Genomic DNA, 28,000 nt, shown 5'->3' with positions numbered 1-28,000 from the left:
CAGTGTTCAGAAACATGTTATCCATGGAACTCCACACTGCAGGACTGCCATTCAAAGTGTGTAAGAGATCACTTTGCTCCTTCCTGAATGGTAATCTAGTATGTACTGAATGTTTAAGATTATTAAGTGTTTTTAATTATAAGCATTCTATATATGTGAACTAGACTTTGCCACATTGGTCTTTAATGAACATTAAGCACCATAGGGGAAAATTTAGTGCCTCCTATAACCACTGAAGTGGTTTATAAAACACATTGTCAGGAAGTACTTGTGCAGAGCTAACAATGACTGAAGGATACCCTTGTGGCCTTCTTCAAAAGTTATTGAAACCAATTCAATCCAACGAATATTTATTAAATGCCTACTATGTTCAAAGCATTGTGCTTGATATTAAGATAAAAAGGATGCTAAGGAACTTATAATCTAACATAGTGGATGTCATAAGAACACAAATAAGTCTAATACATGGCAAAGATAAAATAGGGGATAAGAAAATTCAGGCAAAAACCTGTGAAAATTTTGAGGAAAAAGAGGAAATTTTTTTCTGGTGGTCAGAGATACTCCTGTATCCTGGAGGATGCAGTTTCTGTGTGGAACACTAGAAAACAGAATAACTATCAAAGGGAAATATGTGGGATCAGAGGAGAGGGCAATGAGACCAGATGATAGAGAGTAGCCCAGTTTTAGTAAAATGTAGAATATGTTAATAGGACAACTGGGTGGCAAAGAGGATAAGGTGCCAGACTTGAAATCAGAAAGACTCATCTTCCTTAGTTCAAATCTGGCCTAAGTTGCTTACTAGCTGTGCAACCCTGGGCAAGTCACTTAAACCTGTTTACCTCAGTTTCCTCATCTGTAAAATGAGATGGAGAAGGAAATGGCAAACTACTCCAGTTTCTTTGCCAGGAAAGCCTCAAAAGGGGTCATCAAGAGTTAAGACACAAATAAAACAACTGAACAATAAAAGAATATGAGAATGAGAGGAGTGTGGCCTTTTCTTCATCCCCTTCCCCACCTCCTCCACCAATGAAATATTATTAAATATACTTATGTTAAAGAAACAATAAGGTATTCAATAAATTGGGTCAGTATTAATGCTAGAAAAAATCTGAGACATGAGGAGTTTGCTTTTAACATCATTTCTATCTCCAATTTTATCACTCTGTCTTTTTAATTCAAGTTCATTTAAATATTCCTGTACTGAGCCATTCCTTACATTACTGCCCTCCAGTGAATTTAGCTGACAAAATTTGCATATATTAATAGATGCTAATAAATTCATAGATTACTTCTCTTTTGTAGTATGTTGGTACCAGATAGATACCTCTCTCTCTCTCTCTCTCTCTCTCTCTCTCTCTCTCTCTCTCTCTCTCTTCTCTCTCTCTCTCTCTCTCTCTCTCTCTCTCTCTCTCTCTCTCTCTCTTTCTTTCTCTCTCTCTCTCTCTCTCCATCTAAGTCTGTCTCTGTCTTCCTATCTCTCTCAATATATGTAACATATAATATAATATATATACACACATATTTAAAAAGCTATGACCTATATATATATTTAAACTATTATAAGAAGCTCACAATTGGTAGCATACATGCATACATAGGCATATTTCCCTAAAGAAATATTTCTAATATTTAAAGTTGAATTCAGCCAATTGAATAAAATAATCAAACAAATCTTGTTTTTCTTTTTCTTTTCTTTGCACAGTTATGTTGAGTTTGATTGATTTTTATTAGAATATTTATACAACCTTCCAGTAATATCTAATTATGGCAGATGTAAGTGGCTGTACATTATTCACCTTTAAAATTATTTTTGTATTGATTACATCAATATAATTTTCAACCATCATTTTCTGACATTTTGTGATTCACATTCTCTCCCTGTCTCCCACCCCTACCATAACCTAATACAGTAGGCAATATAATCTTGGTTGTACGTGTGTTATTATACAATACATTTAACATGTTAATTATGTTATGAAATAATATACTATCACTTACTCAAGAAAAATCATATAGGAAATAAAATGAAGGATGACATGCTTTAATCTACATTCAGACTTTCATGGGTTCTTTCTTTTAGTATTAGATGTCCTTTTGTGTCGTGAATCCTTTGGAATTGTAATGGATCCTTGCATTTCTGATTTCATTCACAGTTGATCATAATACTTTATTGCTCTTAGTGTGTAGAATGTTCTCCAGGTTCTCTTCATTTCACTTTGCATCATTTCATATAAGTCCTCACGGATTTTCTTGTAATCAGTTTGTTCATCATTTCCTATGGCAAAATATTATTTCATTACAGTTATATATCACAACTTGTTCAGCCACTCTTCAATTCATGGGCATGTAGGACTATAAATTGAGGATAGAGTGATTTTAGTGATTAGCTAAAAAAAAGGAATTTTAAAATAGACAAAGTCAATCTAATTAAAAAATTATATGGCAATAAATATGGCAATCTAGGTGATATGGATGAATATTTACAAAAATATAAATTGCCTAGACTAACAGAGGAAGAAATAGATTACCTAAACAACCCCATATCAGAAAAAGTAATTGAACAAGCCATCAAAGAACTCCATAAGAAAAAATCCCCAGGTCCAGATGAATTCACAAATGAATTCTATCAAACATTTGAAGAACAACTAATCCCAATATTATACAAATTATTTGACAAAATAAACAAAGAAGGAGTACTACCAAATTCCTTTTACGACACAAATACGGTACTGATTCCAAAGCCAGGCAGGTCAAAAACTGAGAAAGAAAACTATAGACCAATCTCCTTAATGAATATAGATGCAAAAATCTTAAATGGGATACTAGCAAAAAGACTCCAGCAAGTGGTCATGGGGGTTATTCACTATTGTATTTTCGGGTTGTGTCTTAAAATCTAAATTAATAGGTCACTGGGGAAACATCCCAAAGAAAATAGCCAAGTCAGTCTGGAAATGTATGGTAATTTTAATTAATATAGAAGGAAGGATTTAAGGAGAAAGAGGGAAGAGGATATAGGATTTCTCCTGCCTGGCCTGTGCCAGGGGGAGTTCAAGATCTCCGCTCCAACGTCTCTGAAAGAAATTAGAGACTTCTAAGAGGATGAAGTTTGGAAAATAAAGGAGGAAAAACTCAGTCAGAAACTCACCATCAAACCGGACAATAGCTGTAGCCATTCCAAGATGCCAAAAGGTCTAGCACGCTGCCACCAGCCGCCTCTCTGCCATCAAAAGGTCCCGGAGAGAGGAAGTTAGCCAAATATATAGACCTTTTACTCTTGTGTCCCCTCCTCTAAATTTTCACATCTACCAATCACATCAGAGTCTTTGTCTGAGGACTGCCTATTCTTTAGTTCTCATCTTCTTTGATTAGATTATATCTTTTGAGTTACTTAACACTTCTTTGTTAAGTCCACCTTTTGTTAGTTACTTAACCTTTTTGTGATTAATTTAACCTTCGTAGTTACTTAACACCTTTTTGTATTAAGATCTAAAAACAGATTTAGCTTAAAGTTCTAGCTTCACTATAAAGTAAGAACTAAGTACCTTCATTGTTCAATGAAGAGATTACAATTTCATCTTCTCCATAAAGTAAGATCTAAGTTGGGTGGAGTAATCTAAATTTCACACTGTGACCAGGTAGGATTCATACCAGGAATGCAAGGATGGTTCAATATTAGGAAAACCATCCACATAATTGACCATATTAACAAGCAAACTGACAAAAATCACATGATTATTTCAATAGATGAAGCAAAAGCCTTTGGCAAAATACAACACTCATCCCTATTGAAAACACTATATAGCATAGGAATAGAAGAGCCTTTCCTAAAAATAATAAACAGTATTTATCTAAAACAATCAGCAAACATCATCTGCAATGGGGACAAACTAGAAGCCTTCCCAATAAGATCAGGAGTGGAACAAGGATGCCCATTATCACCTCCATTATTTAACATTGTACTAGAAACACTAGTTGTAGCAATTAGTGAAGAAAAATAAATTGAAGGTATTAAAATAGGCAATGAGGAGACCAAGCTATTACTGTTTGCAGATGATATCATGGTCTACTTAAAGATTCCTAGAGAATCAACCAAAAAGCTAATTGAAATAATTAACAACTTCAACAAAGTTGCAGGATACAAAATAAACCCACATAAGTCATCAGCATTTCTATATATCTCCAACACATCTCAACAAGAATTAGAAAGATAAATTCCATTTATAATCATGCTAGACAATATAAAATACTTAGGAATCTATCTGCCGAGACAAACACAGGAACTATATGAACACAACTACAAAACACTTTGCACACAATTAAAACTAGATCTAGACAATTGGAAAAATGTTGACTCCTCATGAGTAGGATGAGCTAACATAATAAAAATGATAATTCTACCCAAATTAATCTACTTATTTAGTGCCATACCCATTGAAGCAAAAAACTTTTTTTACTGAATTAGAAAAAAACATAACAAAGTTCATTTGGAAGAACAAAAGATCAAGGATATCCAAGGAAATCATCAGGGAAAAAATGCAAAGGAAGGTGGCCTTGCAGTACCAGATCTCAAACTACACTATAAAGCAGTGGTTATCAAAACAATTTGGTACTGGCTTAGAGACAGAAAGGAGGATCAGTGGAATAGACTTGGGGTAAGTGACCTCAGCAAGACAGACTAGGATAAGCCCAAAGATCCCAGGTTTTGGGACCAAAATGCAGTATTTGATAAAAACTGCTGGGAAAATTGGAAGACAGTATAGGAGAGATTAGGTTTGGATCAGCATCTCACACCCTATATGAAGATGAACTAAGAATCAGTGAATGACCTGAATATAAAGAAGGAAACTATAAGCAAATTAGGTGAACACAGAATAGTATACTTGTCAGATCTTTGAGAAAGGAAAGATTTTAAAACCAAGCAAGAACTAGAAAAAAATCACAAAATATAAAATCAATAATTTTGATTACATCAAATGAAAATGTTTTTGTACAGACAAAACCAATGCAACCAAAATTAGAAGGGAAGCAACAAATTGGGAAACAATCTTCATAATAAAAACCTCTGACAAAAGTATAATTACTCAAACTTACAAAGAGCTAAATCAATAGTACAAAGAATCAAACCATTCTCTAATAGATAAATGGGCAAGGGACATGAATAGGCAGTTTTCAATTAAATCAAAACTATTAATAAGCACATGAAAAAGTGCTCTAAATCTTATAATCAGAGAGATGCAAATCAAAACAACTCTGAGGTATCACCTCACACCTAGCAGATTGGCTAACATGACAGCAAAGGAAAGTAATGAATGCTGGAAGGGATGTGGCAAAGTGGGGACATTAATTCATTGTTGGTGGAGTTGTGAACTGATCCAACCATTCTGGAGGGCAATTTGGAATATGCCCAAAGGGCGCTAAGAGACTGTCTGCCCTTTGAACCAGCCATAGCACTGCTGTGCTTGTACCCCAAAGAAATAATAAGGAAAAAGACCTGTACAAGAATATTCGTAGCTGTGCTCTTTGTGGTGGCAAAAAATTGGAAAATGAGGGGATGCCCATCAATTGGGGAATGGCTGAACAAATTGTGGTATATGTTGGGATGGAATACCGTTGTGCTCAAAGGAATAATAAAGTGGAGGAATTCCACGGAGACTGGAACAACCTCCAAGAAGTGATGCAGAGCGAGAGGAGCAGAACCAGGAGAACATTGTACTCAGAGACTGATACACTGTGGTTCAATCGAATGTAATGGACTTCTCCATTAGTGTCAATGCAGTGTCCCTGAACAATCTGCAGGGATCTATGAGAAAGAACACTATCCACATTCAGAGGGAAAACTGTGGGAGTAGAAACGCAGAAGAAAAGCAACTGCTTGATCACATGGGTCAAGGGAATGTAGACTCCAAATGATCATCCTAGTGCAACCACCAACAACATGGAAATAGGTTCTGATCAATACACAAGTAATACCCAGTGGAATTGGGAGTCAGCAAAGAAAGGGTGGGATGAGGGGAGGGAGGGAAATAATATTATTCTTGTAACTAAGGAATAATGTTCTAAATTGACTAAATTAATTAATTCAAGAACTAAAAATAAATAAATAAATAAAATTTAAAAAGTAAAAGAAGGGAATTTTTATGTAAGCCCAAGGAAAGGATTCTGGGAAGGAGAGAGGATTTGTGGGAGTTTGAACTGACAAAAACTGTCATTACTTCCCTCTGGGATTTCCACTGTGCTGGAAGGAAGTTCTACTCTCTGCCTGGATTTCCACCAAGCTGGAGGGAGATTTTGCTCTGAGAGATTTTCCCTAGATGGCCATGGTTTCATGGAGAAATTACTGACTTCTTGGAAGAGAATCTACTTTTGAGAGAGTCATTTTCCCTGAGTGCAAAGATTATCTGCCAGTGATGCATCTGCCAGAAATCCTTTTAGGCTAAGGCAATCCAAAGATTTTCATTTGGGACTTTGGGTTGGTGCAGCCAAACCCAGGTTTTTCCCTTCCTTTTTTGTTAATCGCTACTGGGAAGATCAGGTTAGAGTCAGATAGCATGTGAGGTTTTTTAGATAAGAGCAGGGAGCTGTAGGAAGGGCCCAGAGAAGAGAAACAAGGCTCTCCTTCGGTAGAGACATAGAAGTTGGGTGGAGCCAGGTTTTAAGAGTATTGGGGTCTTAACTACAATTTTCCCTTACTCCCTTTTAAAATAAACTTTGTTTAATATAAGCCAACAGTTTTGTGCTTTACTGGCCCTGGGTAGGTTGTATCATCTCACATCTCTCTAGGACAGTTCTCTATTACACTTGGCATTCATTCAGTTTCTAGTTCTTATAACTCCATAAAAAGAATTACTATAAATATTTGTATACTAGTGGTTCCTTTTTCCCTACTTTGATTCCTTTGGGATATAAACCTAGAAGTGAGTGTTTTTACTGAGTATGCACAGTTTTATGGTCTTTTGAGTATGTTCAAAATTGCTATCTGTAATGATTGAATCAGTTTCTAGCTCCACCAACAGTGTATTAGTGTATCAATTTTTCTATATCCCCTCTAATATTTAGCATTTTCCTTTTTCATTATCTTAGCTGGTCTAATGGGTGTTAGATGGTATTCAGAGTTTTTAAATTTGCATTTCTCTAATAGTTATTGTATCACTTTTTCATATGATTAAGGACAGTTTTAATTTCTTTACCTCAGAATTTGCCTTTGACCATTTGTCAGTTGGGGAATACTTTATGTGCTTATACATTTGACTCAATTCTCTATATACTTGAGAAATGAGGTTACTCACTTTTGCTGTTTGGTTGTTTTAGTTGTGCCTGTTGGTGACCCTATTTGGAATTTTCTTGGCAAAAATATTGGAGGAATTTTCCATAGATTCAATTCAAACTCTCATAATTGTACCAGCATAAAATTCAACATGTAATTTCACACACTTTTAAATAGAGAGGACAGATTGAGAAAAAGGGAAATGCTTAAGCTGAAATTACATGGGAGGCAACATGGTTCTAGGGAAAAATTCTAACCTAAGAGTCAGAGAATATGGGTTCAAATTATGCTCCTATACTTATTTTTCCAGGGATGGGCTTATCCTTACCACCCCGGACCTCTTTCTTCATCAGTAAAATGAGTAGTTTAGAATAAATAGCTTATTAGGCTCATTAGCATTGATTATCCATTTCCATATGCTGTACTTCTAAAATGTCTGAACTTCAATATAATGATGAGAGTGGCATAAATCCCAGAGTGAACCAGACCTCTCAATCCAGTCTCCTCTGTGGATTTTATTTACTTCCATACAGCTGGTTCTGGTCACTTACATAAGTTTGTGAACAAACATATTCTTTTAGTTTAATAGTAATATTTCATAAATAGAAGCATTCAAATGTGCTATAAACATTATGTATTATATTTGAAAACCTAAAGCATATTCTCAAACATATGAACAAATGAGGTCTATAAAAATAATGCCATTTAATCAAATTTCCAATAATGGTCTATCAGAAAAGTGCAATGTCAGATATATCTGTTTGAAGATTTAACATTCCATTTCATTTTTTAAAAATCTGCTGGAATTATTTAGCCTACATGAATCTATATGGTTTGATTCATATCAGAAACATGTTGTAAATGTCCCATCTTAATAAAATATTTCCTTTTTCAAAGAATAGTATTGAATTTCAGGTAAACAAAGGCAAAATAAAAGTTAAAGGCAAAGAATTTCTTTAATTGCAGACAAACAAGTTGAAACTGATAAGTGCAATATTGCAAAAATAGATTATTTCCTTTATGCACAGTTCAAAAAGTTGTCATCTGTATAGTTTCCAAGTTATTTTAAGAAACTCACAAATACAAGTCAAATACTATGAAACAGAACATAAAACAAGACTGAAAACCATTAGACTTTAAGGTGCACAAGGAAATTTACAAGTATTGTCCCACTTTATTGTGAAGAAGCTGAATATACCCATTTTAATAAAATATGAAGAAACTGAGGCTGAAGGAGATTAAGTGACTTGCCCCATGTCACACAGTTAATAGCAGAGGGAGGATTTGAACTTTCTGATTCTAGGTTCGGTATTTTTTTTACTAAATCATCAAGATACTTTTAATTCAAAATGGTGTCACATTCCCTTTCCATATAATATTTACTGTGAATAATTATTCTTCAATTTAATCAAATGATACCACTGAGAAAACTATGAACATTATGATTTATGTTGTTTGCATTGGAATTTTTCTGTTTTAAATCTCCCTCTTATCATTCAGGAGAATTCTTTTAAGGAAGAATGTGAGGTAAGGAAAGTTGAAAATTATTGACCATCATATTTCTCAGTAAATTGTTATTATTTTAAAATAAATGTTTAAAATAAATTTATTTTAAAATAAATATTATTTTAAAATAAATACAATAAAATAAATTTAAAATAAAATAAAATAAATTTTAAAATAAATGTTAAATTTTCCGAAAAGGAGATCATGTCAAAAATAAAGCCATTTCACTTTAATTTCCTCATTCTTCTGGTTAATAAAATGTTACAGATTTACCTTATAAAGGTTGAAGACATCCACTCTTGATTCCGTATAGACTCTTACTCTTTCCTTGTGGAGAGGACTAGCACTGATAATTATGTTAGCAGGCATGATGTGAGAAGGGAATACCTAGAAAATCGAGACTGATTTTCCTCACAATGACATCCTGGTATAAATAGAAAACACTTGCAAAACACCTCGATGTTCCCCATAGAAGGAATTTGGAGACCCCTGGAAAGAGCCTGGGATTGGAACACGAAGACCTCGGTTCAGCTTTCATTTCATTGCTTACTTTCTATATCTTATTTCTATATTTTAATTATTAAATTAATTAAACGATGAAATCTACATATTATTTCTCTATCACCCTGAGCACCTCTCTGGGACTATTTCCTCGTGTAAAAAGTGGGGATTACAGAAATTACACGAGCTCCTTCATGGGTGGTTGAAAGAAACCACTTTGTACAGTTTACGACTGTGTGAATGTGTGTTATTTGACTTTATTGCTTTTTCTGTCCTTTGTCTCCTCTCCTCCTTCCTTCAGTTAGGGTTGTTCTGGTGGCCAGACCTTTGTAGAACTATACTGTGGAATGCAGCTCTAGATACTGATTACTTTGACTTGAATCCCAGAGAACTCGCTGGGAGAACACATAAGAGAAGTCAAATGGGCATGGTTTTCTCCTCTCTTGGCGGAATGACACCAGAAAGAGCTTTGCAAAAATAATCATCATTTGAAAGTTATAGAGCATTCCATAAGAGCCCGATGTTTAGAGGAATGGAGCTCAGTTTAGAGATATGTGTATTATATAATTAAACATGAATCAATGTTTGCCTCATATTCACGGACTCAAAATTGTATGATGAAAAGTAAGCTGTTTTTAATTGAATAATATGCTACAAATATCTCCTTTATGTCTTCCTTTATTGGTAGACTGAAGTCATCCTCTAGTACTTGAGCAGTGTATGAAAATTCATTGATTTATTTACATTAAAAAGTAGGCATTACAAAATGTTTTATAGAGGTACGTGTTTATGGATGAGCCAACATAAAAAAAATGTAAGTGGACAATCCTTACCAGTAAGACATTACTTACACATTTATTAATGAATCTGTAGAAAGGAAACATTTTCAACAATATTTCAATTTGGGAAAAATTCTTTATAGACTTCATTGCAAAATCTGGATTAGAGTAAAAATTATTTTCATTAAGGAAACACAGCAGTAAAGAAATATATACTATTCACAGCTGAGATGTAAACGCAATGAACTAGGCAGTAGGAGAAGAGGCCCAGCAGGCCAGATTTCTGAATAAACACAGGTGAAATTTCCTTTCTTGAGGGTATTCAAGTAAAGTAGGCTGCTGATGCAATTTTAAAAATAAGTATACTAAATGAAATAGGAGAATTTGCTCTCTAGAACAGAAGTTTTAATATATTTGTATCACAGAGCCCTTTGGCAGTCTAGTAATCCCACGAACACAGAATAATGTTAAATGCATAAAATAAAATACAAAGGAAACCAGTTTTATATATATATTTTAATCATAAAATGTTTTTAAAACAAGGTCATAAACCATGTTAAGAATGCTTAGATTGAAAAATCCTACTTAGGATTTTAAAGCCAGTAAGTAGATTTCAATTTCAAAACTATAAATACAGAAGTCTGTATGTGACAGAGACATACTCCTTCATGTCCCTTCTTCCAAGCACATTCAGAAGACGCTGTCCCTTCCTATTCCTTCTCCCCCTCCCCACTCATTTTCTTCTTCTGTTCTTCATCTTCCATGGTTGGGCTGGGAGAATTCGAGGAAGGGGATGTAAAGAGGAGATTTGGGAAGGAAGTTGTAGAAAGTATTGAAGATCTTCTGCCTCACAGCTCCTCCAACCCCAGCTTCTAACTGACACTAACAGAATAAAAGTGGCAAATCAACTATTAAGAAAAAGTAAGAGACAAAAAGTAGACATGAGAAATTGAAGAATGATAATAATAGCTAATATTTATGAATGCAAGATATAGTGTTTTAATATAAACCCAAGTCATCTGAATTCAGGGCTAGACCTCTTTCCATTCTGATTTGGATTGAAGTCAAAATAATTAAAAACATTATAAGACATGATTTTCATAAGTTGAGAGTTGAGTTACTATCTATGGATGAATGGATGAAAAATCATGTTTAAATATCTGCCTGGTAACAAACACTGTACTATGTTCTTGGTATAAACATATAAAGACATTCCTGGACTTGTAGGAACTTTTAATACAATTTCCAGCCTATTAGATATTTCCAACTTGATGTCCTGTAGGCATCTCAAATTCAATATGCACACATTAGAATGCATCATCTTTCCCCTTAATCCTGGATTTTCTAATTTTCCTATTTCTATTGTGAGTACTGCCATCCTTCTAGTCCTCCAGATTTACAACCTTGGACTGATCTCCCCATTTCTTTTATCCCTCATATATAATTAACTGCCAAGTCCCATCAGTTCCATAATCATAATATTTCTTGATTTTTTTTTTTTTGGTATTCCAGGCACATATTAAGAACCTGAGTTTAGAGCAAAGGACCTGAATTCAAATTTTAATATTTGAATGAATCTTAACAACTCACTTGATCCCAAGGCTTCAAATCTGAGGCATTTGCCAACCTTAAACTACCTTAAATACCTGTGGCTCAAGTGCCTTTCCCTGTAAGAAACTCAAATTGGACTAGAGGTTCTAAACTTTCTCCACCATGCCACAACTGCTTTTCTATCATGGATTTTGCCCTGAATCCTCACTGTATCTCTTCCTTCTTGTACTTTAGGTTTGCTCCATTCCTATGATGAGTTTGTGTTCAGTTGACTGGTCCATTCCTCCCAGAATCTACACCCCTATTCATCTTCCTTTTGTTTTGTGTTTTCCCATTTGAAAGAAGGTAGAGGCTGTTTTTCTTTCCCCTTCACTAATAATCCCAGAACATATTCCATTGCCTAGCACAAAATAAGCACTTAATAAATGCTTGTTGAGTTGAATCAACTTAATGAATCTCATTCTCCACTTCTGTAAAATGGGGGAGTAAGATTAAATGCCCCGGGTCCTTTTGGTTTCTTTTTTCTATGAGTCTATATTTCTAGAATCTCTTAGATCTGACTGCTTTGTTTTTTTTTTCCTTTTAATTTCTCCCCTTCCCAATTCATCCTCCACATAGCTTGTTTGTATATAGTTGTTTGCATGTTGTCTTCTGATAAGAGTTTCAGCTCATTGAAAGCAGAGATTATCTTTTACCTTTCTTTTTATTTTCAGTTAATAACACATTAGCAAGAGAGAGAGACAAAGAAAGAGATACACATACAAAATATGATAGAATTTTTTTAGGCTAGAGAAAGAAGAATTGGGGACTTTGGGGAGATGTTGGGGGCTATAGCACTCACCTATTTGAAAGAATGGCATTTGGAATGAGAAGACTCAACTTGATTGGCTTCAGAATCAGAGCTAGGAAGAACTGGTGAAAATGAAAGAGAGGCAGATTTTGATTTCTTTTAAAAAGAGATTTCCTAAAAATTTAAAACTATGCAAAATTAGGATGATTTGCTACACAAGAGGTCGTAACTGAGAATGGTTGGATATCCATTCCAGAGGGAATGCTATTTCTGGTAAATTTTGTGCATCCAACTTCTTGTCCAATTCTAAAGTCCTTTTAAGTATTACACAAAATTACAATATCATTTTTATCTGCCTTTATTTTCTAAAGACATTTCTGCCTTTTTTGTGTTAGTATAGTGAAACAAGAAGTTGTATTCATATTTTATGTTGTTTTCACCTGCATTTCATGTTAGCAATGTACATCTTTATACCTATCTCCAAAATAGGTGAAATTCTGTCAAGCAAGTTGTGAACAGACACAGAAATCTTGGTGTAAAGCTTCGTGTAAGTGACATTTTAATTTGTGTGTCGTCTACTTTTCCCAGTGCCTATGAGGGACCTTATTTATATATGTTTGAGGATATCAAATACACAAGGCAAATGTATATGTCACTCTTCCATTCTTTTTTCTTTTAATTTTTATTTCCATATAAGAGAGGATTGCAATATTAGAAAGAAAACCATTTCTATTCGGATACAAAGCTAAATTTGATCCTCATAAACTATTTGAATGTTATAGACTGTATTCTTTTGATGAAGAATACAACCAAATGCCATTATTTCTATGGACTGTAAAGTCTAGAGATCTAAGAGTGAACATTAGTTCTATCAGCTGCCATGTCTTTGGGCAATTCACAAGGTATTTGTATCTTAGTATCCTCCTGTAAAATATGAGGAAATCAGGGGAAGTTAGGTGGCTGAATGGATAGAGAGCCAGGCTTGAAGAGGAGTCCTGAGTTGGAATCTGACCTCAGATATTTACTTGCCCTGTGCCCGTGGGCAAGCCACTTAACCCTCATTGCCCAACCTGTACTGCTCTTCTATCTTGGAACCAAAACTCAGTACTAATTCTAAGAGAGAAAATGAGGGTGGACATTGTTTTGTTTTTTAAAAAAATGAGGAAATTCCATTAGAAGACCTTAAGATTCATTCTAAGGCTTAAATTCTGTGATTTTGCTATATTGATAAGACATTTGGCTTTAAATTAATGAAAATCAATCATGAAAATAATAATGATCATGGAAAGTATCATGGAGTATATCTGAAAGGTAAACTTATTCCATTAATTAAAGTACCTGCAGAGAAATTTGAAACTTTTATATTGCCTCAGAAAGTGAAGTTCTTGAAAAAAGAAATACTTAAAAGTTTTTCTTTGTAACCCCAGCCCTTAGCAGTTTTTGCCATATAGTAAGCATTTAATGAATGCTTTTGCATTCATCCATTCAACAAGTTATTCCTCTGATCCACATAAATAATGATTTAGATTCATGTTGCTCAAAAACATCTTAGTGATTTGTAATTGTTTTACATTTTCAGTGAATTATCTGGCTCAGAGATCTTACAAAATGGCCAAGTTAGCCTTTCCTACTTTATGACTTCAGTGGAAAAAAATCACAAAATACCATGAAGACACCTTTTGAAGTAATTAAATTTCACTTAAATTGCACACTAAATAGTCTCTTAACTTTTCAAATGCCTAACAAGTTATTTAGACTGAGATATTTCCTCTTCACTATAATTTACTGATTGATTTATTAAAGTACCATATTGTTAACTTGGGAAAAAACCATAGAACTATTAATTAGTCAGAAAAACAAAGTCTTTAAATCAGGAGTGGGATAGTGTTCAACATTTAGGCCTCCACACAGTGGAGCGCCCAAACCCATACAGAGCTGAAGGTCCTGGTGCTCTGGCAAGCAGTATCTCTGGGAGAATGTACCATGCTAGAAGATAGCTCAGAAGCTCCAAAGAATTTGAGGAATTTCTATACCTCCAGGAGAACTGAGGGCAGGGATTGGATCGGTTGGCTTTACAAATGGCTACAAAGAAATGAGAAATTCAAGATAGGATTATCAGGGAGAGGCTGATGTTTTACAATGGAAGATGGAGGCAAGGGCTGGGCTTCCTGGAAAATGACTTTGATACAATGGGAGAAACTACTAAGACAAAAGGATACTTAACATTTGATTTAAGTCTACCTTAGGTTGGTGGATAAGAAAGTCAAAGGAAATTACTAGAATAGTTCCTAGGTTGGAGGATGGTGGAATATAGTTCAGATTGGAAAAATTGGTTAACAGGTCTGTAAATTCAGTCACTGTAGCACAGCAGAGATCATCAGAGAGAGCTGGACTTTGTCCTTCTTTCTTTCTGCCCCCAAGTCAAGAGACCCTTCTTCCTTTCTGTCTCTAAGGCAAAGAGATCAAGATTTCAGTTTGTCTCCTCCTTTCTCAACAGTATTTTCTGGTTATCATTCCAATTAAAATGTTCTCCTTGAGTGACAGCTCAGCAGCCCCAGCTTCTCCAGCTCTGTTGCTAAAATTCATAAAAGGGAGTGACAGAGTAGAAATAACAATGCAAAGATTCATTATATACACTCTCCCCCTCCCCCACCATGAACTAAAATCACATATAGAATGAAAAGGAAGGGAATGGAAGATTTGCTATATATCATGTGAATTTTTAAAAACCCAACAACTTGAGTTTTAATCATATCATCAAAAAAAGATAAAACAAAAGTCATTATTTTAAGAGATGGAGACTCTCTCCTGTTTAAAGGAACCAGAGACAAAGAATCAATATTGATATTGATGTATATTGCAAATGAAGTAACATCTAAATTGACAAAGGAAAAATTAGCTGAATTGAAAATGTACCCAATATTTGAAGGAGACTTTAATACTCTTCTCTCAGATCAGGACAAGACTAACAGATAACCTAAAAGAAAATACACAATGGAACAAATTATTGGATACTTTAGAGCTAAAATATGTGTATATATTATGAATAAATAAGCACTAAAATGCATACATTTTCAGTACCATATTGAATATTTAAAAACCTATGTGCTACAGAAGAGAAAAATAAATGTGTAAAAAAGCAGAACAATCAAAATATTATTTTTCTGTGATAACACAAAATGATGAATTCAAGGATTACAAAATGAATTCAAGGACTACTAACTCAATATGAAGACCCAAATCAGTAGGAAGGGTATTTAAAAAAATTAGTTGTCCAATTAATAAACTATAGAGATAACTAATGATAAATGTGAAAAATTATTTGGCAATAAATTATTTCTGGGAAGCTTGCTTTGAAGTCCTTCCTCATTAGCAAATTTATATCTTTAAAAATATACATTAGCAATATTACAAAAATAGAGGATTTAATATATAGTTAAAATGAGAAAATTTTAAAAAGATATTTTAAACAACTTCATGACTACTAAAACAAGATTCTAGAGGAAGTAGATATGGGATCATGACAGTGCTTTAAACTTAAAGGTGTAGGGATATCTTTTTTTTTTTCGTGAGTAGAGTGAAAAAGGAGAATTTAGGTGATACTGAGTAATTTAAAGGAATGTAGGAAAAGAGTCAAAGAAGCTATTGTTTCATGTCCTCAGTCTTCTATGTAAGCCAAGAAGCTGTCAGCAGCTATATGAGAGTTATGGGTTTAAGAAGAGATTTTTAAAAAAAAATGTAGAATAGTCATAGTGTGGAAAAAGCCACCATCTGTCATTGTGGAAGTCTTAAAAGACTATGGAGAATGGATGAAATATTGAAGAATGAGAGATAGAGAAATGTTCCTCTCATGAAAAGAGGAAAGACAATAGTCTCTCTCTTCACTGTTATTTCTAATTTGTATGTTTAAAGAGAATATTATTTTAAACTATAAGGATTTTAGGAGTTCTTCACCCCCACTGAATTAAGTCCCTGCAAAGCTCAATTCCCCTGAGTCACCCAGTCAAACTAAGACAAGAAGTAATTGCTAAAAGTCCCTTGTTGTGATGGAGGGAAGTTTGATATCAACTACTGCCAATTCTTCCAGCATCTCCTCTCTCAATCCCCCTATCTCCAAATATAATTTAGCATCAATTCCTAGGTCCAGGCTTCCCTTTCCCTCTAGTCCTTGACTCAGATAAGAGCCTTATAAATAACTACCGGACTCCAGAGTACCTGTTCTCTTTCCATTATCTAACTTTATTGTGAGTATTTCTCATCAATAAAGCTTGTTTATTTACTTTTTCTCTGTCTGCTCCTGTTTTATGCTGGGTTTTTTTTTTTCCTTGTGGTACTCTGATTCCCATTTAGATAAATTTTTCCCCTTAGAAGAACTAGCCATTTCCCAGAGCTTGCTCCAGTAGTCTTAGGAGATGAACCTACCTCCTAAAATTCTGCTTAGATCACATAGAAATCAAATGCTGGATTGGCAATCCTATGCTCCAGTGGTAAACCTTCTCATATTTTCCCTTACACCAGGGCCCCTGCTCCCACCCCTAAATATTATGGTGTTGTGGGTGGGAAAGATACCCTTAGGGTTCGGGAAGGATACCTTTTGCAAGCATGCAAGACTCCAAAACTTCGCGTAAAAGCAAAAAAAGAGATTTATTAATTTAGAAAGTAATGTTGAGAATGGCCAGGAGGATAGCAAGGTGGAACAGCAAGATGGGGAGCAGTTCCTTGGGAGGACAGCTGTCCATGGGGACATGGGCTGTCCCCCAGAGGACATCAGTTCTGGGGTTTATACACTCTTTAGATGCTGTGTCCTGGTGTGGATGTGACTTGGAGAGTATTAGTCCCTCAGGCACTTGGTGGGGTGAGGTGGTCATCTGACTGGGGCCTGCCTGGAGGCATAAAGATTCATCTCTTTGTCCATCTTAAATCTAGAGGACAATCAAGGAGGATAAACATCTCAGGACCCTACATGGGGTCATTGGGTGTTTCTAGGTTAAGAGTCACAAGGATGCAAAGGCAAGGGAGTTTCCCTGGTAATAGTTTGCCTGGGTTTCTGGGGTACAGTTCCCAGGTCAATGGGGGTACAGATATGTACCCCTGGGGTTTGGGAAGGATACTTTTGCAAGAATGCAAGATTTAACCTAAAAACAAAAAGAGAAATTTATTAATTCAGGAGGTAATGTTGAGAATGGCCAGGAGGATAGCAAGGTGGAACAGCAAGATGGGGAGCAGTTCCTTGGGAGGACATCAGTTTTGGGGATTTTATACTCTTTACAACAGATGCTATGTCATGGTGTGGACTAGACTCTAGAGTGGTAAGCCCTCAGGCATTTGGTGGGGTGGGGTGGTCCTGGAGTCTGCCTGGAGGCATAAAGATTCCTTAGTTTTAGGAAACAAACAGATATCCCAGATGTAGCCTGATAGGTTCAATCAAAGGAGGACAATCATCTCAGGACCCTAGAGGGGTCATTGGGTGTTTTTAGGCTTAGAGTCACAAGGATGGAAGGGAGCAGAAGAATTTCCCTGGGTTTCTGAGGGTACAGTGCCCATGTCACTAAATAAGTGACAAATAAGGAAGATTACCTCCTTAGTGAATACCCAGAAAAGAAAGCTGTGGCCACAAAGAAGCCACTATGGCTTCACCAAAAATAGTTCATGGCATTATAACATTAGTTATTTTTGAAACTTTAACTTTCCACCTTACAATCAATACTATGCATTTGTTCCAAGGCAGAAGAGTGGTAAGGGCTAGGCAATGGGGGTAAAGTGACTTGCCCAGGGTCACACAGCTGGGAAGTGTCTGAGGCCAGATTTGAACATTATTTGTTTTTTTGTTTTGACAGTTATTAAGCTAAAAGTACAGGAAAATGCTATAGACATAGTGTACTCAGGTGTTAAGTGCATAAGTACATTAAGTACTAAGTATATGATAAGATATCTCAATGTAGTTGGGTAAAAGGGAGAGAGGTAGGATACACAATTGGCTGGATTAGGAACTGGATAAAGACATGGAGTACTTTCTAAGAGTTTAAAGTCATCTTGAAAGAAGATCTCCAATGGCCTGTGCTAGAGATCTCATATCCATGCTATATAATCATTATTTTGGATAAAGACAGGCTTACCAGATTTTTAGGTGATACAACCTTAGGTGCCACACTGGATGATACAATTAAGAATCTGAAAAAAAAAACCTGTAATGGATTAGAATATTTAGCTGAATTTAAAGAGATTTAGTTTATTAGGGATAAAGTTCAAAATGGGATTTTAGAACTATATGAGGAAGACATTGTCAGGCAATGGTTTATTTGAAAAACATCTGGCAGTTTTTGCTGACTGGAAGTTCACTAGATGACAAAATTGTGATATTGGAGATGCATTGTAGAAAGATAGCAAAGATATACCCCCACCCCCATGCCCCAAAATAATTCTACAGAATCAAAGGTAAAAGTAGCAAAAACAGACAGAAGTCAGGAGGAAGGTTTTATACTTTTCTAACCCAATCTAACCACCATAGACCCTGGGGCAGGAACAGAGCAAACAGAACAGAATCAACAAGGTAAGCCCTAGGGGCAAGATTGGCTAGATTGTTTGCTGAGCCCTCAAACTGCATCCCAAGCACATTATGGGAATCCTCAGACCTAAGGCCCCAGGAGCAGATTTATCTGCTGTAGCCTCTGCACTGGAGTCTCCTGCAAACTCTTAGGTGGGGTGTCTGTGGAGTCTGTGAGCCCTGGTCCCCAAGAGCTAAGGGGGGAAGTTGGCTGTCCAAGGAACTTGGATTGGAGATCTGCTCTGTCCTAGTCTACAGGAATAGGAGAGGAGGGGTCAGAAAGGAGTGCATGCTGGTGAGTATGGTTGTAGAGGGCCCCATCAGCTGTGGTCATGCCCAGGAGAGTAGAGTCCTTGATTGTTGCCAGACTGGGAACCAGACTGGGCAGTAGCAGAATTGTCTTTGGGTTCTAGTTGGAAAATCTGAGGTCAACTGTGGACTAGGGGTTGAGTAGGGGTCCTGGGATTATATGAGACACAGGAATATAAAAACTGGAATAACTAAATAGGATGTTATATAAAACAAAGAATCCTGAAACCTGAAATAAAATACCACAGTACGAGAGGAACACTGGGAGTCCAGTAAAAGGTCAATAATAAAATCTATTGACCTGGCCACTAAAATAAAAAATAAATAAACAATTAAATAAAAATGATCAGCAAAGAAGAAAGAATTGAACTATTGATAGCTATTATGAGGACAGAGAAGATCTTGGCTCAAACTAAGAGGACAGTGAAATAAAAGCACTACTTCAAAATTGTAAAGAAAAATAATATACAGCCACAAGCTCAAAAAGAGCTTCTCAAAGAACTGAAAAAAAAAGACCTCAAAAACAGACATTGAGGAAAAAAGAAATGAGAGAAGTTGAGGAATAATTAGAAAAAAATAAGAACAATGTAAAATATTCAATAAAATTATGAAAGATCACCCACATTGAAAAAGAGATTAAGGAACTCATGGGAAAAAAATAATGCATTAAGAATTAAATTGGATTAGGGAAGCAAATGATTTCCTAAGACATGAAGTAATAATAATACAAAATCAAAAGCATGAAATAATAGAAGAGAATATGAAACATCTTTTCACAAAAACAAATCACCTGGAAAATAGATCAAGGAGAAACAATATAAGAATAATTGGACTTCTGGAGAGTTACAATTTAAAAAAAGAGTTTATACACCATATACCAAGAAATCATCAAGGAGAGAAAGAGAGAGAGAGAGAGAGAGGTGAGTTGAAAAGAATGTGGTATCCTCAGAAAATCAAGTTTAATTTTAGTTGATTTTTTTTAAGCATTTGAAATAATTTTGTATGTGATTTTTTGGGTTTTTTTGGAGGAGGACAATTATATATATATATATATATATATATATATTCTTCTCCTTCCTTAGGAGAAACATTTCCCCTTATTTATCAGAAAAAGTCTTGCTAATTTATATATTAAAGATAGCTTTCTGTTTGGGGCCACAAACATTACATGTCTTCAGAATCATATATCAAATATGTTTAGAAACATTCTGTCACACACCTAGAAACAAACATATGACAAGTCTATAAGCAAGCAGTGTTATTATTATAAAATCATTATTAATTTAAAATGACTGCATTTTGTCAAATGATTTATTGGGCCTATGAAATATATGTTCAGAAAATAGATTCTTGTTTTACTTTTTTTTTTGCCATTTATACTAAGTATTTATTTAATTATAAGTACAGGAAGAAGCATTGGATGCTTTTTTGTTGGAATAGAGGGCCTAAATGAGGAAATTCCCTCTACAAATGCAGCATGGCACCTTCCATGCAATTTATATCCTTAGAGAGTTCTAGGTGACGGAAGAGGGTCAGTGATTTACCGCAAGGTCACATAAAAATCATCGGTGGGACTTGAACCCCGATTTTTCTGGATCGAAGACTGTCCATATCTACTATGTCAAGAAAAAACGATGTGAAAAGTCGATTGGTTTATGTTGGTTCGCTCTATTAGAAAATTTTACCCAGCAGGTAAATCTACTCCGTGCCATTAGTTTGGGGAGCCTAATGTATTGAGTGCTTGTAGCTCTTGAATAATAGAGTAGCTCACTGTTATTGCATTTTGAAATGTTGATTTATGCATGTCCTTGTGCAGGATAACACTAAGCATCACTCCTTCATTAGTAGTTCTGGCTGAAAGTTATGTTTATATTCAGAAATTCTGCCCTGGGATGGATCATATTGTGTGAGAAATAATTACCGGGCCAAAGTGGAGAGCCACTGCTTATAATGTATTAGGAATGATCTGCTTGATGTGCCTCCCAGTTCCTATAGTGTGATTCTGTCTAATTATCCCCGAGGATCCGCTCGCTGGCGCGGCCCTCTGACTATTAAGCAGCTGACTGTTCCAAATGTTGAGAGGCAGGTTGAAGAAGTGTTGCTGGGCAGCTACATTCGGGCCTGCTGCTAGGACTGCCTCATTTGACTTTTTAGGGCGCTGCTTCCTCATTTGCCCCGTGAAAACCTGCTCTAGAATCCCCTGGCTCCCTGCGTGCTCAGGCTAGAACCCAAGTGCCAGGAGGGCAACACACGGGTGACGCCATTATCTTTGGGGTTTTCCCAGCAAAGCTGGGAACTTGCTGTCCACAGAGTAGAGCTTAACAATTATTCTCAGAAATGGATTAAATTTTGCACTTGGCCTTGTTAGGAAGAGTCGGGGGACACAGCGGCATTGAAGCTTCACGTCCCGGAGCCCGTCCGACTTGGGCAGAAGGTACTTGAGGACCTGAAAACGGTTTTCTGTCCACCCTTTGTCAGAGATGTTACACTCAAACCCTAAAACTCTACTGGCTAACCTCCATTAGCGAATGTGCATGTTTAAACATGAACTAAGGTCTACACCCGACTTGCATATCTGAGAGCGGTAACGTACCCAGGGAAGCTCCCTTTGGGGTGCGTCTGCAGGGGGAAACCTTGTCCAAGAGCCAGGCTGGTCAATGCCTTCCTAGAGGTAGCGGGTCAGGGGTGGCTGTGGATACAATTCATTGACTCTCTCCTAGTTCAAGCGGGATTCTGATAGGGCTCCCCTCCTCATTGAGAACTTTTGCAGGCTTTAAATTAGAAAAGGAAGTGGGAAAAGGAAGAAATTTAATTTAGAAAAGGAAGCGCGTAACTTAACTGACTCCAAGGGAGGAGGAGCTCATTCCGTCCCAAATGTTGTTGAATGTCAACGGCCTTAAGTTCCGTGAAGAGCTTCAGTGATAATCACTGCAGTGTGAGAGAGAGCCGAGAGAGATGTATGTGAGAAGGTGGAGGAGAGGAGGGAAAAAGGAAGAAGTGAAAGCAGAGAAGGGCAGATGCTTCCTGTGAGCTATAGACTCAAGATTGATAGGAGAACTGTAGAAGAGAATGGGGAAGCAGAATGGGGAAGCGTGACAACAATCAGAAATATAATGGAAAAACGGAAGGTTCCTTCTTTTCTTCTTTGACCCCTTCCCCATATCTCCTAGGAAACAAGCTAAATGCAAAGTTCCTAAAAGAATGTCTTTTATTCTTTTCACATCCAGCCCAGGGCCTCCTATTATCATCTAAACATCTCTGAAGAAGACATAGATGAGTTCATAATTCTCTGCTTGGGTAGTTTGTCAAGTTCCTCTCAAAAGTAGGTGAGGAATAAAGACTGAATGTGATTAGTGCTTGGGAGAAGGCTGAGAGTTATAGAAAAAACTACTGTTATTATTTCCTTTATTTTCTTCAGGGAATTCAGACACTAATTGGGAACAGTATCATTTCAGAGCTTTTTAGAAGATGTTTTTCTATCTATCAATTAAAGAAAGAAAACTTCTAAAGTGATGAACCCTTCTGAGTATTCACTTCTTGGTTATCAATGAGTTTTAGGTCAGTCATTTCAAGAGAACTAGTTTTGAATTTTAAACAGTAATATTCAGAAGCCTGGCATAGGAAGAGGATAGTGTGGTGGAGAAGGAAAATGAGAAGTCACAAAGGTAATGCATTATTGCAGAAGCGATAGGAGGAAAGAGTTTTTGAAATGGGCCCAGTTGGTCAAATATTGCAGAAGAGCAAGGGCAACAAAAACTAAAAAAAGATGAACCAACCCCCCCCCCCCACCCAACATTTGAGCAGGTAGCTTAGAGGATGCTGGTGAATTTAAGAGAATAATTTCCGTAAAGAAAAAGGAACCAAATCAAAATTTGAAGAAGGAAGTTAGGTTTACAAGAGAATTGGAAAATAAGTAAAAGATGTCAGAAGGTTTTCCAATTTTGGAATTAAAATGGAAGAGAAACTCCAAATATATTTCCCTTCCAAAGGATTACAGACCCCAAGATCATGCTATGAAGATGACAGATTTTTAGGACCCTGGGGAAAGTTGGAACTCACAGAAAAGGAGGAGAACTATATTATTTATGGGACATGGAGAGATCTTTTTGTGATTTTGCATTTTCTCTGAGGTGGAATAAAAGCTGTTGTGCAACTGTAAAGGTTATAATTATGGTCGAGACTGAATGTAATAATTATATTTGGACACCAAGGATTTTATTTATAAAATCCTAATGAAACACCCAAACTCAGTTGGAAATTTCATGGTGATTTAATTGGAGGAGATTTAAGTGGAGGAGATTAAGAAGAAGGAACAAGGAAGGGGCAAATACCTGGTGGGAAGATTAGGAGATCTAGAAAGTAAGGTTTTGAGTGTGGAGGAAAGAATCAACCTCACCTCCAAAGGGGCTCAGCTAAGATGCGGAAACCTGAATCAGCTCAAGGGCAAAACTCACCACCAACACTCCAAGATGTCTGAACGCCTCACATACTCTCAGCCAGAGTCACCTCTCCAGGTAAAGAGGAGGAGAGAGGAAGTGATGTGCCTTATATAGATGGTTTTATGTCACTTTCCTGCATCTCATCTGTACCAATGATAGCTTAGCTTGACTTAGGACAGTCCAGGGGTCTGTCCGCTTTTTCTGTACATGTCTGTTGAAGGCCATTTCCTCAGATAATTAAATCTTGAGTTTGATGCAGACCTTCCTAATCTTGTTAAACTAAGAAGGATGGAGAAAATGTGGACTTCCCAAGACCTGATTCTGTTATTCCAAGTATCTCTATTGTTATTGATCAGAAAATATTTAAATCAAATCTTCTAAACTACATGTATTCTGACCTCAAGTACTTGTGCAAGGATTTTAAACCCCTTTTCCCACATCTTTTAAACCTGAGCTATATTTGAATTGTATTCCAGGATTTTCTAGAGGCAATTATCTTTTACTGATGACACCATTCACTCCTATTCTTTGAAATCATTAAATGGTTATAAGTTGCAGCCTCCTCCTACCTATTATATGCCCTCTGTAATATGGACATTTAATTCTTCCGAGAATGTGGCATGTGTGGCTACCATACAATAATACCATAACAATATTGGTATTAAAAAAGATGGACCTTCTTTTCCATTGGGACTTTGTGGTCACTCAGCAATTTCTTGAAGACAATAAATTCCACTTATCTCCTTCTGTCAAATTTGAGCCCAACTTGCTTACCTTCTAGTAAGCAGATTTGGGACAGATGAGCATATTAATGAATGAGCACTATACATTTTCCATCAAAATGCATGTGCTTATCTGAAGCACTTGACAAAGACAGGAATGAAAAAGTCCCTCCTTTCAAAGAGTTTACATTTTATCTGGGAAAGAGTATACACATAGTTAAGTAGTTGCAAAATATATGAACAATAAATACAATGTGATTTGTGAAGGTAGGCACCATCATTTAGGGGTCATGAGCCTTAAAAAAAGATTGACTTGAGCCAATCATAAAAAGAGAGAAGAAAAAGAAAAGAAAAGCAGGGAGCAGAGTTGAGGAATAAGTGCATGTCAGGAACAGGCAGATCCAAGAAAGATCCAAAGATAGGGGATAAGTTTCAGGAAAAGACGAAGGCCAGATTGAATGAATAATAGAGTAGTAGGAAGGAGACTCTACTGGTAAACTGGGGCTAGACTGTGAGGGGCCTAAAATGCCAAGTAGGAGAGAATTTATTTTATCCCAGAAACAACAGGAAAACACTAAAACTTTTTAGAGCAGGGAAATATCATGATCAAGTTTTGGTTTTGGACCATCACTTTGCCAGTTACATGGAATATTAATTGGAGAAAGGAGGCAGTGGAAGCAGATTGACCAATTAGGTAGTTATTACAAAAGGCAGGATGAAAGATGATGAAGGCCTATGTGGATCATTGAATAGAGTTGTGGGCCTGAAGTCAGAAAGATCTGAGTTCAAATCCAGCCTCAGATATTTGCTTGCTGTGTGACCCTTGACAAGTAAGTCATTTACCTCAATTTCCTCAAGTGTAAAATGGTGATAATAACTCCTTACTTTCTAGAGTTGTGAGGATCTTAGGAGTTAATATTTGTGAAGTACAGAGCATAGTACAGAGAGGAGGCCCTTAAATTTATTCCCCCCTCCCACATGCTCCAAATGTGTGTATGAGCAGGGAGAAGGGTAATCATAAGACAATGTGGTATAGGGAGAATCAATGAGACATGGCAGCTGGCTAGAAATGGGGTATATTTCAAATATAATTCCCAATTTGTGAAAATGGAAGCCTGTACCATCAACAATTATAAAGTGGGAGAGAAGAGTTAGAGGAAAGATAAAGATTACAACTTGAATATCTATCTAAAGGGCACATTATTGGAAAATTCCAATAAGTAGTTGGTAATGTGAGGATGGAACTCTTAGAGAGAGTAGGATAGGATGTACGAATCTTAGCATGTTCGTGGAGATGATAATGAAAATGGGAACAGGTTATTCCAGGTAAAAAAGGTAGTGTTGAAATAGCTGACCCTGTTTTTTTTATGCTGGGTCAGAAAACAAAGGAAAATGAAATGGAAGAGGACAGAGAAGAGGAGTCAAAACCCTGCAGGTTGTCATGACGATAACGTTTGGGTAGTGAGTCTGAAGGACAGAGAGGGAGTGAAGGTTTAGTTGAAGATGAGGCTCCCTCACTTAAAAAAAAATCTTGGAAGTAGAGACATTTTGGATGATTTAAAGATCCAATGTGGTCGGCATGATGGTTGTGACTGAAGTGAGATAGAAATAAAAATCATCGAAGCCTGAGAAAGTCAAGGAACTATGAGACTAAAGTAACATATGACTCATAACTGTTGCTATTGACAGTGGTCATACAAGGGGGAAATGGTAAGCCAGGAGCTGAAGGTAGGAGAGTATCCTACAAATGTGCGCATCTTTGGAAAAAGAATGAGAAAGGTAAAAAAACAAAACAAACAGTGGATATAATTGGAGCTGTAGGTCAAAGTGTCTGGCAGGGTGATTCCAGTAACTTACTTAGAAACTTACTTATTTAGACACTCAAATTCATTAAAGTTAGAGAAAATGACCAACATAAATTATGAATTGTTTCAATAAATGCATAGAAATAGGGTGGGCTGATTGCCTATTTGACTAAACTGCAAAAATATAGAAGAATTACATTAAAAAAGATTATAGCTATGGATAGCGAGGCTGTTCCTCATTACAAATTCTAGGATTTTAAAGTGTTGTTTCTATCATAGTTTTGGTCACTACATTTTTCTATCGAAACACATGAATGAAATTAATAAAGGAAGAAAGTAGAAAATTATCATTTATACATTTTCAACTTTTTACATATTATGGTGCCTAATGCATAAGGCAAGTTCAATTTATAACGTGGAATAACCTTAATTCTTTATATAATCTGATGGATACATTTAGTTAGTTTTTTTCCTGTACTGGTAGGTGTCTCAGTTGAATTAATGCATATATTATTAAATTGCCTAAATTTCTGTTCAGAATCAACTTGGGTCAGGAGAAATATATATATACACACACACACATATACATGGCAGCAAGTTAAATATGTTTAAAAGATTTAACAGATTTGTGGGACATTATTTTGCTTATTGTATACTTAAAGTTGAAATATGTAGGATGAGGAAATAAGGAATATGTATGGGCTACATTCTATTATTGATAGATTCCTAATCTGGAGAATTGATTTTTAAAATTTGGTTTTTAATGAGTATAATCAGCAAAATAAGAGATGATCTTCATGTTCCAGAGTGGGGCAATATATAGGTATATGTATGTATATATACACACATTTATACATATATGTATAGACCAACTATACATATGTGCATATATGTGTGTATGTACATGTTTATATACCTCTGTCTGTCTGTCCCCTATCTATATTGTGTGCTAGCCTTTTCTTCACTGTTAATATGAGAGAGACACTCCATTAAATAAATCTATTATACCCTGCTACCTCTACATGCTCTTTAACCCATATTATTACTTCCATTCATCTTTAGTCACATTGTACCATTTAAGTTCTTTCTAAATCTTTCTCTTTGACATTTAACATTGTATACTTTCCACACGGAGAGTACTATTGCCCCAAAATAACATGGATAGAAGATTCTTCCAGGAAAATAATTATTAATCTCGTTACAAATTGTTTTCATTTAAGTCTAAGCAATGTAGGGTCAAAATATAGTAATAATAACCCCAACAGACTACCCAGTACTTTATGAGCCCCATTGTCTTCTGCACATGGGAAAATTAATGAAAAAATTCCAATATCATCAACTTTAGTAGCATATTTTTTTCCTATGAGAAATCGTTTTAGATGGCCATAAAACTAACAGCATGTGTGTGTTTCCCCCTGTCCTTAGACTCCCAAATGAGTCTTCAGCCTCCAGTGGCCAGTCGTATCAGCCATTCTTTTATCTTACTGAAATGGGAGCCAGTGAACTCTTCTGATGTGATGTACATTGTGCAATGGAAACTCACAGAATATCGGAGGAAATGGAACGAATCCAAGGCAAGTATTTTCAAAAATTGAACTTGAATCAGAATAAAAGAGAACAAAAAAAAATAGCACCTCATTTGAAGGGATTCTTTGGTGGGCTCTACTATATCTGGTAAAGATTCAAAATGACTTGCCTTCCTTCTTGGACAGCGAAAGAAATTAAGGAGAATTATTTATGAAGGAGATAACATACTTAAAGCATGGTAGAATAAAGCAAATGGAATACTA

At 35.9% G+C, this 28,000-nt stretch overlaps 1 long non-coding RNA gene across 1 annotated transcript; it reads left to right on the top strand.

The window, feature by feature from the left end:
- The first annotated feature begins 1 nt into the window (after position 1).
- Positions 2-27,956, top strand: LOC103105916 (uncharacterized). The gene is made up of 3 exons (XR_008913930.1): positions 2-90; positions 12,881-12,938; positions 27,636-27,956. It is a non-coding gene; the product is annotated as an uncharacterized LOC103105916 (long non-coding RNA).
- The last annotated feature ends 44 nt before the right edge of the window (positions 27,957-28,000 follow it).

Source organism: Monodelphis domestica, chromosome 8 (assembly GCF_027887165.1).
Source record: "Monodelphis domestica isolate mMonDom1 chromosome 8, mMonDom1.pri, whole genome shotgun sequence".
Classification (NCBI taxonomy): domain Eukaryota; kingdom Metazoa; phylum Chordata; class Mammalia; order Didelphimorphia; family Didelphidae; genus Monodelphis; species Monodelphis domestica.
Note: the sequence above shows the minus strand (reverse complement) of the source record. Positions and strands in the feature narration are given on the sequence as shown.